The following is a 13,369-nucleotide window of genomic DNA, read 5'->3' as shown; positions in this document are numbered from 1 at the left end:
ATCTTAGAGTGTCCATATGTTACACTAATCAATACTAAGATACTTAAATTTTGAATAAACAAATTTTGATAATTATCAAATTTTGAATTATCAAATTTTGATAATTAAATTTTGAATAAACATGTAAAAATTACAAAGTGTAAAATAAATGTGCTAGTAAGTCTAATAAAGACTTTTCCAAATATTTGTCTGGGAAGACTCTTTCTCCTTTCATTCCTGGAAATGATTGTAACATTGTTTATTGCCTTTATTGGCTTAAGCTGATCAACTCCAAGGAGTATCTGAAGTCCCTCCTATGGTTTAATTATCACCTACTTTTGGAGATTTTTAATTTGCACTTGATATTAGGGTAATTGAGGCTCTATTCATTTGTTTTTTTCTTGTGTATTTTGGAGATTTGTTTCCTATTCACAAAAAGGAAAACACATTTATACTGGAAAATAAATTGTTTCTTTAATATTACGAAGGTTTGAATCGACTCTGCAGAGACTATCAGAGTCCATTCCTGTTCCTCAAAGCAGGGATAGTAGGGATTTGAAGCAGTAAGCACTCACCGAATTCCTGTGGAATGAAATATATTGAATATATATAAGCCCTTTGATTCCAGAGAGTCTATATCATATTCTTAAATTGTAAAGGGTATTGCAGTATGAAAATCTCTAGAAAAATTGGTCCATTTCTTATTTCCTCAGAAGAAAGTGATACTCCCTCCAGATAAATTAGGATGTGTAGTCACTTCCAGGAAATAATTTAATTCAGCTGTGTCATGGATTACCATGTTTTTTATCTCACCAATGCAAACTCATTTTATTAGTTGAAATTCATATTGGGGATAGATAATACCAGAAAATATGATTACACCAAATTCAACAATTATTTATTGTATTTACTGGGCTAAAATATTAGCAAAGCAGTATATTTGAAGTTACTATTACACACACATTTATTAATATACACTTACCTTCATAGCGTTTGTTATAATCATAAAAAAGTATTTCCTCAATAAATGGTCGTTTATTGATTGATATTTTGAAAAGAGCTTTATTGGAGGAGAAGAGATTACAAAAGTCAATGTATTGAGCAATTGTATGTAGTCATTCTAACCCTCTGATCCACAAAATAGATATGAGAGTTGGAACAAGCAGTACATATTGAGAAGAGGGTATGGTACCTGTGAGAAAACAATACTTCAAGAGCTCAGACACAAACAAAAAACCTGTGAGGTATGTTCACAAAGGGGGAAGAATGTGTGGTAACTAAATTGAGAGATGATGTTTTATTCAAGATATAATACAAACTGTTGGTGTCAGATTCAAGTTGATACTACAGATTCTTTTGTACTTTATAAAAACCTTTCTTCTCCGTGTCTAGTTGTCATCAAGTTTTGTCCCAGAAGACTAAAATTGTCTTGAATATGTTTTTTTACTCTTGTCAGTTCTAATTACATTCAAAGTGCAGGTTCTTTGCAATTTACAATAGAATTTATGTTCACTCTGTTTTCTGAAGTTAAAAAAGTTAAACATTTAGGCCGGGCGCGGTGGCTCACGCCTGTAATCCTAGCACTCTGGGAGGCCGAGGCGGGCGGATCCTTTGAGTTCAGGAGTTCGAAACCAACCTGAGCAAGAGCGAGACCCCGTCTCTACTATAAATAGAAACAAATTAATTGGCCAACTAATATATATACAAAAAAATTAGCCGGGCGTGGTGGTGCATGCCTGTAGTCCCAGCTACTCGGGAGGCTGAGGCAGAAGGATCGCTTGAGCCCAGGAGTTTGAGGTTGCTGTGAGCTAGGCTGACGCCACGGCACTCACTCTAGCCTGGGCAACAAAGTGAGACTCTGTCTCAAAAAAAAAAAAAAAAAAAAAAAAAAAAAAAAAAAAAAAAAAGTTAAACATTTAGTAAAGTTTAATCATTTATTTTATAACATTTATGGTTAGTCCAAAAACAGGCAGTCCCACATGTATTTCTGCTTGGTAATGTTAAGAGCAATGTCTCAGGAATGTCAGGCACCCATGCAGCACTTCAGTCTAAAAAACACTTTTGGAGCCACAGATTTGTTAAAGATTTGCAGGCTCTAAAAAGTTGAGGCTGTTTTAATGACCCTGTATTATAAAACAATATAGTTATACATGAATTCATACCACAAGAGTTTAAGATTTTTTTCAATGAAAATATCTCTTTGAGATAATTGAATTAAGTAACTATCATTAGATATAAAATTTACTCTGATTATTATATGAGTGCATATAAACCACAAGAAAGGAACTCCCAAAAATTATATGAAAATAAGACTCTTCTCAGTAAATCTCATCTGTGTAAATGGAGCTCAATATAAGGAACATATAATCTCTAATTTTGAAAATTCATTTTCAATATAACATCAAATTAATTTAATTTTATGAGGGTTTTCTTTCAAATAAAAACTATATTCATGAGGATTACTACTTGCATTCCAAATAAGAGAATAAAAAGTACTACAGACTCAAGTGAGAGAAACCTTCTGTTTTTGCCAAACTGTAACAAACTAAATTTTCCAGTGACTAAGAAGCCTAAATTGCACTGCAAATTTGTCCAATTGGCAGATATTTGTAATTCAGAGCATATCAATCTCAAACACAAAATATATAAAATGAACATACAAGGTTACTACAAATGAACACATATTAAAAGAATGCACATATCTTAAAATAAAACAGCACACATGTAAAGGGAAATCTAATTTCAGAAAAAGGGGTTTTTTTTTTCTTCAGAATCTCCTTTAAAAGTCTAATGAACAAACTGTCCTTTGCAAGTTTGTTGAACCAAAGATGATCTTGAAGGAAGAATGTACAAAGAAAATTAACGTCTTTTACAGAATAAAAAAGTTAGTATGCTTATATTTCTGTTTGCACATACACAGTTCCTCTTCTCTTTAATGTTTAAATCTTTTAATCTTGCAGTCCTCAATCCCTGGGCCATGGACTGGTACCAGTCCTTGGCCTATTAGGAACCAGGCCTCCCAGCAGGAGGTGAGTGGCAGGTGAGCAAGCAAAGCTTCATCTGTATTTACAGCTGCTCACCATCACTCACATCACTGCCTGAGCTCTGCTTCCTGAGATCAGCAGTGGCATTAGCTTTTCATAAGAATGCAAACACTACTGTAAACTGCACATGTGAGAGATCTAGGTTCCACCCTCCTATTGAGAATCTAATGCCTGATAAGCTGAGGAGGAGCTGAGGAGGTGATGCTAGTGCTGGGGAGCAGGTGAAAATACAGATTATCATTAGCAGAGGTTTGCTAATGAGACCATAATATAGTTTGCACAGAGACCATAATAAATCAATTACTTGCAGACTCATATCAAAACCCTCTCAGTGAGTGGCAAGTGACAATTAAGATGCATCTGGTGGTCGGTGTTACAGTGGCAAGTGAGCATCTTACTTCAATTGTAGAGCTGTATCTGGTGGCAGGCTTTAAGTCAGAATCCAGCACTCTTTTAAGTCTGCGCATGACCCACCTATTATTTTATTTACCACTTCCATCTGCACCTCTTTCCTGCACTCCACACTTGTCTCAGTGACAGTTTTGGTAGGCCACACACTAACCCTAGCAAAAACAAGTAAAAAACAAATGTCGCTAGAGAGTTTCTTTGAAAAGGGGGAAAGACCCAGTGATGAGACAGCAGGAGACTCTAATACTGCCAACAAAATGAAAGCTGTATTTAAAAGAAAATACCAAGAGTCCCACAAAGATGGTATGGTCTTCCACCTGTTTACGTCCTATGCTATTTCCTTCCTCAGTGTTTCATAGTTCTCCCTGTAGAGGCCTTTTGCCTCCTTAGTCCTACTTAAATTGCAGGTTCAGTGCAATAGGTGATTCACATTCTCCAAGCCCACTTTGTATAATATGTGGCAACTGGCTATCCAGCAAGCCATGAAACCTTCCAAACTGCTTCACCATGTGGATGCCAAGGACCCTGCACTAAAAGACAAGCCTTTGGAATTTTTCAAAAGAAAAAAAAATGAAGAACAGAAGAAATTATTAAAGGCCACCACTTCATCAAATGTGTCTACACTGAGAGCATCATTCTTAGTGGTTAATCACATTGCTAAAGCTAAGAAGCCCTTTGCTATTGGTGAAGGGTCGATCCTGCCTGCTGCTAAAGACATTTGCCATTAACTTTTAAAAGAGGCTGCAGTTCAAAAGGTGGCACATGTTCCTCTTTCGGCCAACACCAAAACTAGATGAATTGATGAAATAGCAGAGGATATTGAGGCATATTAGTTAGAGAGAATTAATGAGCCTCTGTGGTACACAATCCAAGTTGATGAGTCTACCAATGTAGACAAGGCAAAAATGCTTGTTTTTGTGAGATATGTTTTTCAGGAGGATGTGCATGAGGATATATTATGTGCACTTTTGTTGCCAACCAACACCACAGCTGCAGAACTATTCAAGTCCATGAATGAGTACATATCAGGAAACTGAATTGGTCATTTTGTGTCGGTATATACACAGATGCAGCAGCTGCCATGACTGGACGGCTTTCTGGTTTCACTACTTGTGGCAAGGAGGTCACTTCTGAATGTGAGGGTACACACTGTGTAATACATAGAGAAATTCTGGTTAGCTGAAAAATGTCACCTGAACTGAACAATGTTTTGCAGGATGGGATTAAAATTATCAACCACATTAAAGTACATGCCCTTAACTAACATCTGTTTGGACAGCTCTATGAGGAAAGGAGATAGACGCAAAGCACACATGTCTTCTCTTATACACAGAAGTGAGATGGCTTTCTAAAGGTGGATCACTCGCCAGAGTTTCTGAGTTATGAGAGCCACTTCAGAAATTTCTTTTAGAAAACAGTCACCACTGGCAGCACATTTCAGTGACACAGAATGGGTCACAAAACTTGCTTACTGGTGTGACATATTCAACCTGCTCAGTGAACTCAATCTGTTTCTTCAGGGGGGAACACAACTGTGTTCAAGTCAGCAGATAAAGTGGCTGCATTCAAAGCGAAATTGGAATTGTGGGAGCAACAAGTGAGCATTTTTGACACGTTTCAAACATTAGAAAGCATTTTGAAAGAAGCTGAGCCAGGGCCTTCTTTCTCCCAGCTGGTGCATGATCATGTATATCAGCTTTCAAAAGAGTTTGAGCATTACTTCCCAACCACAGAAGCCCCCTGAACTGGGAAGAAATGGATCTGCGACCCATTTGTGAATAAGCCAGGTGAATCGACATTGTCATTGCCAGAAGAGGATTAACTGCTTTAGATAACAAATGACAGTGGCCTTAAAAGTATGTTTGAGACAATTTCAAATATCCTTACATTCTGGATTAAAGTCAAGGTGGAATATCCTAAGGTTGCCACAAAAGCACTGGACAGCTTCCTTATATTTCCAACATACTATCTTTGTGGAACAGGATTTTCTGCAGTGACAGTAACCAAAATGAGATTATGGAGTAGACTGGACATAAGCAACATACTTTGAACGTCATTGTTTCCCATCACCCCCAGATAGGATCATCTAGTTGCAGGAAAACAAGCTGAGGGCTCTCACTGATTCTGCATTATGATGAGTTGCATAGTTATTTCATTATTTACTACAATGTAATAATAGAAACAAAATGCACAATAAATGTAATGTGCTCGAATCAACCCAAACCCATCCCTTCCCCCTCACTCCAGTCTGTAGAAAAATTGTCTTCCATAAAATTGGTCTCTGGTGCCATAAATCTTGGGGACTGCTGGTCTATAGGACATCCAAAACCAGCTATCTAATAGGCAGCTGCATGAGTCATAAGTTCCAGGAGAAAAAATCAAGAATGGAATGTTAGATTGAATGTCAATCAGAATATAATGTTTTAATAAAAACAAAGTTATGACTAAGGTTGCACATAAAGCCTCTTTATATTAATGAAAGATAAAATTCTAGGGGAAATTCTTGGATAATACACCACTATAATGAACAGGTATAGAAAAAGAAGTCTCAAAACAGTTTGGGAAGTGGTATTCAAAAATTGAGAGGCAAACCAGATTCAAAAAGGAAAAATGAAATGTCCAATAGTACACTAGAGCTTAACATAACAGCAGAGAAGTGTCCAAAGGAAGGTAATAGTAATCTTAGTGATAAATATTTCCTTGGGGAGTACCCAGTTTACAGAGGATTGAGATAACAAGAAATTATAGACATCAAAGATTATCAAGGGCTGAAAACTAAATCTTTTGGAAAGTTTTAAATGAGTGTTAGAAACAGGCAATGTAATGCTGGAGGTAGCCATATAGTAAAGTGACGTTTTCTTTGTCAATGGGAGAGAATTAAGTTTGTATAAATGAAAGGAACCAGTGAATAGAAAAAAAATTAAATAAGAGAAATGGCATAATCAATTAGCCAGTGTCAGAAAAATGAAAGGGAATAGTATGGCAGAAATATGGTTGTTTTGTTCACAGTATAGCAGAACAATGTCCATTCAAGGATGGGAGTAAACCAAATATATATATATATATACATATATATATATATGTGTGTGTGTGTGTATATATATATATATATACACATATATATGTATATATATACATATATATGTGTATATATATATACACACACATATATATATATATACACATATATACACACACACACACACACACACACACACACACATATTAACATATATTTTTAATAAAGAAAGAAAAATGCAAAGTAGAAAAAAATATTTATCCAGCAGATAAAACAGGTTTGGGGCCAGTAGCTTCTACAGAGGTAAAAATACAGACAATTTGAAAAAGAATCAAGTAACAGTGTCTGACGCTGGGGTTCCAAAAGGTAATCCTTTTCCTAAAGTCACATTAGATCATTAACAATGTCCTGGGATCAATTTATGTAATATGTTTTCTTTCTGTGAGGCCTGGTTGTATAGTCTGAATTCTGGTCATGTGGCTGAGATTTCTGTTTGCTTTTTAGCTAGAATTTCAGTACAAAATTCTAGTACTAGAACAAAAATGAATAAGCCCTATTTTTTAAAGCTCAAAACAATTTTCCACCCATTTTTCCTTTCTCTCTCAATTAATTGAATCAAAAAGACATTAAAGTAATTTTATTCCTAATATTCTAAGAAAAGTCAGACAAATAGCAAGTTCATGACTTTTATTGACTCCATCAGAGTATTGAGGTCACACAGCAATTGAATGGCCAAAAAGTCAATGTAAGATAATCACCGGCAAGGAATGACTGGACATGAGGCCTAGATTTGTTGGGACAATATAATTAAAGACAAAATCTTCCCCCCTCTCAGAAAACCTCTCTACAAAGGTAAAAGAGAAAGAAAAGAATTTTATTATTGATTAAGCATTAGGCCAGAATTTGATATTAATCACAGGCAAGCTGCCAAGAAATTGCAAAGACAGAAAGAAATCTCAACCTTTATAAAAGCAAGCAGATAGAACTCATCATATACATATTCTCAAGATAAACAATAACTAGTCCTTAAATAAGAAGACTTGGCAGTGCCATTTGTCATATGTAGTTCATCCTAAATTCATTTGGTAGTTGGGGTGGGAATCTGTTTTGGCTGATTACCTTTATTGGAAGGAAAAATAAATTTCTCCTATCTTTATGAAAGAGAACCCTTTCTGAAGTTAGATTCCTACAATCCCACAGAAACTGGGAGAAAGAAACTCTATCTTCCTTGGTAATTACATTTCAAAAAACTGGTTCTTAGGTCCTTCAGAAAGACATTCCTGGGTCATAAAGCTGGCTAAAGGCTTATTTAGCTTTTAAAAAGATTTACACACATTTCAAAGAGACACAGAAATAACTTACGATTACAAGTTTTCTAAAGTAAATGCTCTAAAAAGAGATGGAAGATCTCTTGCCTTGTTTTCAACAGGGAAAATTACATCTCTTATTTTTAAATTTTATTTGCCTTTATACTTTCCTGGAAAAGACACAGCTGGATTTAGCTAGAGTGGTTGCTGAAATGGTGGAGGTCAAGTATTCACTGACAAAAGAGGATAAAACCTTTGGGTTTCTCAAATATAGAGGGATTCTGAACCTCCTTGCAGGCTTTTCCTTCCCAAACCCCACTGAGTACTCACAAAGAAGACTGGATGAGTTCTGAGAAGGTCCCCTCATGGTGCTGGCCAGAGGGAAAGAACAGTTACATCAGGAGGGGCACACAAATTCCCTGAAATCCCATATCCTATCATGTTTATTGAACAAAACCTTTATTTTATGGGGAGAATGGCAGAAAACACTGTTGGCTTTAGGACGATGCTGAACATTCATTGCTGATAGAATAAGAACTAGAAATATAAAGCATCACCCTCTACCTCTGGGGATGGAGTAAGAATAGTATAAGAGCTCAGAACTTTATGTAAGGGAGAAAAAGGAGGAAGGTGACAATCCTGAGATTCAAGAACATGATGCATGCTCCAGACCATGCTTTAATTAGAATAACAGAGAATGTCCACCCATACCATCTGACTAACAAGTCTCCAAGTAACATGCAATGTTACAGCCAGACTGTCTCAGAGTCTCAGTGTAATGGGAAGACATAAAGCTGAGGCTGGAGTACACAATGGGGAAAAATGAAACCTGGTAAATCATCCCCTACCTTAAAAACAGGGAATCATTCCAAGATTTTAAGCTTGTGGTACACTGAGAATAACTATAGCAATATCAGACTACAAACCCAATCCAACTCCTAATTAAATTAATTTAGCCCCTATACTAAATACAAGCTGAAGAAAAAGCATGCCTATTTCAAGACATAAAATATATTTATTGCAGTATCTATTGCCCTACACAAGATGCTTGGCTTTCAATAAAACATTCATACGTGTTAAAGGACAAGCAAAAGGACACATTCCTAAGAGACATTAAGAAATCATAAGAACCAAACTCAACTTTGAAATAGGTGTTTGAATTGTCAGACAGGTAATTTAAAAGAACTGTTATTTATATGTTAAAGTCTCTTATAGGAAAGGGAGAACATATACAAAATCAATTGAGTAATTTCAGGAGGGATATGGGGAATATAATAAAGAATCAAATGGAAATGACGAAAAAAAAAAAAAAAAACACCTCAGTGACAGCCAGAAAAAAATGCCTTCAATGGGCTTATTGGTAGTCTTACACAGCTGAGCAAGAATCAGTGCACATGCAGGTAGGTCAGGAGGAATTATCCACACTGGAAAACAAAGAAATAGAGTGAACAACAGAACAGAACATCTTAAACCAGCGGAACAGTATCAACCCATTTAAATTAAGTGTAATTTGAATTTATAAAGGAGAAAGAGAAAATAAGGTTGAAGAAATGTTTCAAAAAGAAATGACTGAAAATGTTCCCAAATTATTGACAGCAGACTCAAAAAGCTCACAGAACACTTAATAGGGCTAATAGTAATTAACCAATCAATCAGTTGGATGGCTAGATTAAATCCATACCAAATCTTATCATATCTGAACTGCTAAAATCAAAAGATACAGTATAAAATTACTATTTTTTCTGTTCCATCTGTTCTTTGCTGTTTAAAATTATACTTTTAAAAAATGTAATAGAAGGATTAGTGTTAAATACTGTGAAGAAAGTTAGCTATAAGAGTTCTTTCTTGAGAATAATTGTGCTAAAATTGAAATTTGCAATTGATTGCCTAATTATTTTTAACAGATTCCCAAATAATATACTTCGTATATAGTTTTGAATGATACTACAGTGAAGCAGTATGATGGTAGTGCAACAAGGACACAGATACAACTTTAGGAAAATCATAAATAGGAGAGACCAATAGGCAATTCTAAAACTAATTCTGGCTACTTGGCTGAGAACGACTCCTAGGTTGGCTTTTCTCTATTCATCAAAGTAAACAAAGGAAGAAATCTAGTGAGGGAAATAGTAACTATTGACTTGTAATTAGGACCAGACTATTTACCACTTTGGTCATGTGTGGTATATCTAAACTGGATTTGACAGGATTAGATATTAACAATTGTTCTTTCTTGCTAATTATTTAAAATGAAAGGCAAATCCTACTTAAAGCCTTAGTGATATTCAAAAACATTTATTACACAGTTATAATAGAAAAAAAACAACCTAAAATTTACATGAAACCAAAAATGACCCAGGATAGCCAAAGCTATCCTGAGTAAAAAGAATAAAACTAGAGGAATCATATTACCTGACTTCAAACTACAGAGCTGTAGTTAACAAAATAGCATGGTACTGGCATAAAAACAGACAGACCAATGGAACAGAATCTAGAATCCAGAAATAAATGCATACATGCATAGTGAACCTATTTTTGACAAAATTACCAAGAAGATACATTTGGAAAAGGGCAGTCTCTTCAGTAACTGGTGTGGGGAAAACTGGACACCCATATGCAGAAGAATGAAACTAGACCCTTGTTTCTCACTATATCCATAAATCAAATCAAAATGAATAAATCCTTAAATATCAGAGCTGAAACTATGAAACTACTAAAAGAAAACATTGGGGAAATGCTCTGGAACATTGGTCTGAGAAATGATTTCTTAGAAATATCCCCAAAGCACGGGCAACCAAAACAAAATTGTACAAATGGGATCACATCAAGCTAAAAAGCCTCTGCTTCTGCACAGCAAAGAGATGATCCACAGGGGGGGGGGGGTGGAGCAAGATGGCGGACAAGAAACACTGCCAGACAGAGTGTCTCTGCAGAAAAGACAGATTCTAGCAGAAATTAGAAAAAAGAAGCAAGAAGACGAGCATACAGCGGACGAGGGTTGGAAGGAGGGGTACCTGGGACCCCGGGAGACTCCACGGGAGGAGGCTGCAGAGGAGAACTGGAGGCTGAGACCACCGGAGGGGCAGTAGACCAGCGGCAAGGGTAGGTGGATTTGCTGTTTCCCCTCCCCTGCATTTGGGACTGCTGGTGGGCTCCCCAGCGGGTGGAGAGACCTGCGGATGCCAGCCCAGAGACGGCTGCTGCCAGCCAGCTGTGAGCCTGTAGCAGACGTGGCACCAGGTTCCCAACTTCCTCCTGGCACCTCCGTGTGCACAGACCCGAGCCGCGTGGCAGGCACCATATTGCCTCCTCCTCCCCTCCGCCGACCCTACCCACGGCTGCCCAGAGAGACAATACAGCCACCAGCCAGAGGCACCTCCAGGGAATGGGACTTTCCCTTTTGGGACCCTACAGCTGACTCAGGGGAACTTAGACTGTGAGCTCCCTACCCGCCAGCCCTCCCAGGTGCTGCTGGCACGGTGTCCCTAGGAAACGGTCCGGACTCAGAGGCTGAGAGACATAGACCCAGCTTGGGCTACCTGTGGGTGAATTGGGACCGGAACTCCTCTCCCTGGTGGGGATACAGTTTGAACTCTGGGACCCAGAGGTCGGACCTGCAGACAAGATCCCCTGCACTGAAGGCTAGCATTGCCCGGGGCACAAAAGGGTTATACGTGAACAGCCTACTGAGGTGTGTGTGCCTCTAGGGGTGGATCAGCATCCTAGAGGGCAACCCTCCTCCCAGGAGGAGACCATGTGCCCAGCTCAGGTGGGGTTCCTATGCAGGGAACCTCCCCACTGGCATCTCAGTCCGGGGAGGCCTGGTGGCTTGTGGTCTGGCCTGCTGGCAGAGGCCCAGGAGTAGCTGCGGAGTTGGGGAGGGTGGAAAGAAGCCAGGCCTGCTCCTGACTGCAGGTGTCAGACAGCCCCACCGCCACACCCAGACTTTCTGGCTGAGCAGGACCATTCCAGCCCTGCCCTGACAGCTTTTCCTGGAAGCAGACAACAGAACTTTGACCCCTGCTAACTGCCTGAGGGCAGGCTTACCCAACCCAGCTCCGCCCAGAACAAGAGCTGATAACAGGACACAAAATCAACAGCATAGCCTGTACCTGCAAGCAAATGGCACCTACTGACAGGGACAGCATCTTGCACAGCCTTTCCACGGCACCCACTGACTCAATATACAGTGAGTGGTCCAACCTCACCCACAGACACCACCTAACAGCTCAGAAACTAAACAAGGTGTGTGAATACCCAAACAATAACCTAAAGGAAAGAAACAACAACTGATCGACATGGGAAGAAATCAGAGAAGGAACTCAGGAAATATGAAGAACCAAACGGAAAACACACCCCCAAAGAGGAGCACCAGCCCCCTAGAAATGGACACCAACCCAAATCAGGCAACCAATATGAGAGAAGAGGAATTTTGTATGTGCATCATAAGAACACTCACCGAGCTGCAACAACAACTCAATAACCAACACAAAGAAACCACAAAAAGCCTCCAGGATAAGGAAAAACAAATAGACACCATGAAGAAAAGTGTAACCGAACTCCTGGAAATGAAGAATCAATTCAAGGAACTACAAAATACAGTGGAAAGTCTCAAGAACAGGGTAGATCAAACAAAAGACATAATCTCAGAGCTTGAAGATAACACCCTCCGATTAAATAAATCAGTCACAGAAATAGAGCAGAGAAACAAGAGAAAAGAGCAAAGCCTACAAGAGATGTGGGAATATGTGGAGAAACCTAATGTGAGGGTCATAGGCTTACCAGAAGGGGAAGAAGACAACACTCAAGGGTTGGACAAGCTATTTAAAGATATGATAGAGGAAAATTTCCCAGGCCTTGCTCAAAATCTTGATATATAAGTTCAAGAAGCTCAGAGGACCCCTGGGGGATTCAATACAAACAGGAAGACGTCACGACATGCAGTCATCAGACTGACCAAAGTATCAACTAAAGAGGCCCTTCTAAGAGCTGTAAGAGAAAAGAAGCAAGTAACATACAAGGGAAAGCCAATTCGAATAACATCAGACTTCTCTAATGAGACTTTACAAGCAAGGAGAGACTGGGGCTCCATTCTCACTCTTTTGAAACAAAACAATGCCCAACCTGGAATATTATTCCCTGCAAAACTAAGCTTCGTATATGAAGGAGAAATAAAGACATTCTCAGACAAGCAAAGGCTCAGAGAATTCACCAAGACAAGACCAGCCCTACAAGAAGTACTTAAAACAGCGTTACGCATGGAACATCATAATAATAACCCATGAATATAAAAACAACCAAAACCCAAAGATATTAAAGGACAGATATTACAATGGCTCAAGACAGAAATCATAGCAACAACATGCAACGCAACAGAATGAACAGTAATCTACCTTACCTATCAGTTCCCTCAATAAATGTGAATGGCTTAAACTCTCCACTCAAGAGACATAGGCTGGCTGAATGGATAAGAAAATACAGGCCAAGTATATGCTGTCTTCAGGAAACACATCTAACCTGCAAGGATGCATATAGACTAAAAATAAAAGGGTGGAGATCAATATTCCAAGCAAATAGAAGCCAAAAGAAGGCTGGCGTGGCAATTCTAATTT

At 38.3% G+C, this 13,369-nt stretch overlaps 1 pseudogene; it reads left to right on the top strand.

Annotated features, from left to right (window-relative positions):
- The first annotated feature begins 1,164 nt into the window (after positions 1–1,164).
- The window catches only part of LOC105862350 (small ribosomal subunit protein uS3 pseudogene), a 74,840-nt pseudogene continuing 62,635 nt past the window's right edge, over positions 1,165–13,369 (top strand).

Source organism: Microcebus murinus, chromosome 5 (genome assembly GCF_040939455.1).
Source record: "Microcebus murinus isolate Inina chromosome 5, M.murinus_Inina_mat1.0, whole genome shotgun sequence".
In the NCBI taxonomy this organism is placed as follows: Eukaryota; Metazoa; Chordata; class Mammalia; order Primates; family Cheirogaleidae; genus Microcebus; species Microcebus murinus.
The sequence above is the reverse complement of the archived record's forward strand: the minus strand, read 5'-3'. Positions and strand labels throughout refer to the sequence as shown.